Below are 1,913 nucleotides of genomic sequence, written 5' to 3'. Positions count from 1 at the left end.
GCCCACAGTTGATCTCTTCATCGTCTGCACGTACAGTTCTATTCAATCTCTGTGTTTTGAGGGGGGGGGGGGATCAAACCCAGTCGGTGATGGGCACACAATGAAGTTGGCTCACGTTCACCTACAGATTCTTGGCTTACCTGACGCATGCCGACACCTACGAGGGCCGTGAGCTGGAACGAGCTGACACACAAACGGAGGGAAGAGGCAGCAGCACTTCAAAAAAGGGTAACACCCGGGGTGGTTATTCGAGTTTAAAAAACAAGGGATCAATCAGTTCAAGCAAATATTACCATTTCACACGCGGCGCGCGCTTTCAACGGAGGCCGCCGTGGACATATTAAAGCACTCCAATATGCCCTTGACGCACTTCACACCACACCACTGCTCAGGGAATCTGCTGGGAGCGGTTACAGCGAGCGACGGCTGCACCACCTCAGCTCTTCAATGGAAAGCGCAATGAAAGTCGACTCCTTCAGGACTTCCATCGCATTGGAAGCCCTCTGTGACCCTGAAAGGTGTGTCCCTGCACTGCTCATCATGTGCCTGTCAGGTTGGGACATGGCTGGACCCAAATGCAGAACGGACAGACACAGCCGTCAGGAGGTGAGTGAATACTTTATTAATCAACACGACTGGAGGTGCAGCAGGAGCGGGCGTGAGGGGTGCAGGTGAAGGAGGGGGTCCCGGGTGATGATCTCCTTGACAGTGCGCGGTGCCCGGTGGTCCTCCCACGTGCAGGAACAGACAGGTGTAACTGAAACCAAGGAGGTGAGACAAGAGGTGAGTAACAGGATTTAAACTGAATGACAAGAGAACTACTTTCGGCTCTCGGCTCGACTGGGTGCTGGTCACTGAGACTCGCGAAGACTGAGGTCGACATACGTGACGTGAGTAACGATCCGACGTCGGCCGGTTGTCAGGCTCTCCCTCTTATCCCCTGGTGATTGTGGCTCCGGTGCAGGTGTGCGATTGCAGAGCTGAGACAGGTGCGTGCGAAGCCAACCTCTCCCAGATCCACCAGAGGGAGACCTAAACCAGCCTTTACCTGGGTCCAGAGGGAGGGACTCTGACAGTACCCCTCCCCCCACGACCGCCACCAGGCGGTCCACCTGGAGCCCCCGGCTTCCGCCGATAAAACTCCCGGATCATGCTGGGGTCCAGGATCAGGCGCCGGGAAACCCAACACCTCTCTTCCGGCCCATAACCCTCCCAGTCTACCAAAAACTGGTAGCCCCTTCCTCGGCGTCGGGAGTCCATAACCCTCTTTACTGTATAGGCTGGGGCCCCGTCAATAATTCGGGGAGGCGGCAGAGGAGGTGGGGGGGGAAGGAGGTGACAAACCGATACCGGTTTAACGCAGGACACATGGAACGCTGGGTGTACCCGAAGGGACCGAGGGAGCTTGAGACGGACCACCGTGGGGTTGATGATGCTTTCGATGGGGAAGGGGCCGATGAACCTTTGCAATAGTTTCCTGGAGTCCGTGCGGAGGGGCAGGTCTTTGGTTGACAGCCATACCTTGTCTCCAACAGAGTATGAGGGTGCCGGGGTGCGTCGGCGGTTAGCCTGTTGCTGGTACTGCTCAGAGGCTCTCAGCAAGGATGCCCGGGCGCGGTGCCAGGTCCGATGGCATCGGCGAAACTGCTGCTGTATCGAAGGTACGGCCAGCTCCTTCTCCTGGGACGGGAACAAGGGAGGTTGATAGCCGTAAACACACTGGAATGGGGACAGACCTGTCGCTGTGGTGGGAAGCGTGTTGTGGGCGTACTCCGCCCAAGGGATCTGCTCAGACCAGGTGGAGGGTTCAGAGGAAGCCAGGCATCGTAGGGTAGACTCCATCTTCTGGTTGGCCCTCTCTGCCTGGCCGTTAGTCTGAGGATGGAACCCGGAAGAGAGGCTGGCAGTAGCTC

At 57.4% G+C, this 1,913-nt stretch overlaps 1 long non-coding RNA gene across 1 annotated transcript; it reads right to left on the bottom strand.

The window, feature by feature from the left end:
* Positions 1-602: 602 nt before the first annotated feature.
* Positions 603-1,634, bottom strand: LOC134107871 (uncharacterized). Its single transcript, XR_009942846.1, has 2 exons — positions 886-1,634; positions 603-757 (listed from the first exon to the last, which is right to left on the bottom strand). It is a non-coding gene; the product is annotated as an uncharacterized LOC134107871 (long non-coding RNA).
* Between the last annotated feature and the right edge of the window lie 279 nt (positions 1,635-1,913).

This window comes from Pungitius pungitius, chromosome 2 (assembly GCF_949316345.1).
Source record: "Pungitius pungitius chromosome 2, fPunPun2.1, whole genome shotgun sequence".
In the NCBI taxonomy this organism is placed as follows: domain Eukaryota; kingdom Metazoa; phylum Chordata; class Actinopteri; order Perciformes; family Gasterosteidae; genus Pungitius; species Pungitius pungitius.
The sequence above is the reverse complement of the archived record's forward strand: the minus strand, read 5'-3'. Positions and strand labels throughout refer to the sequence as shown.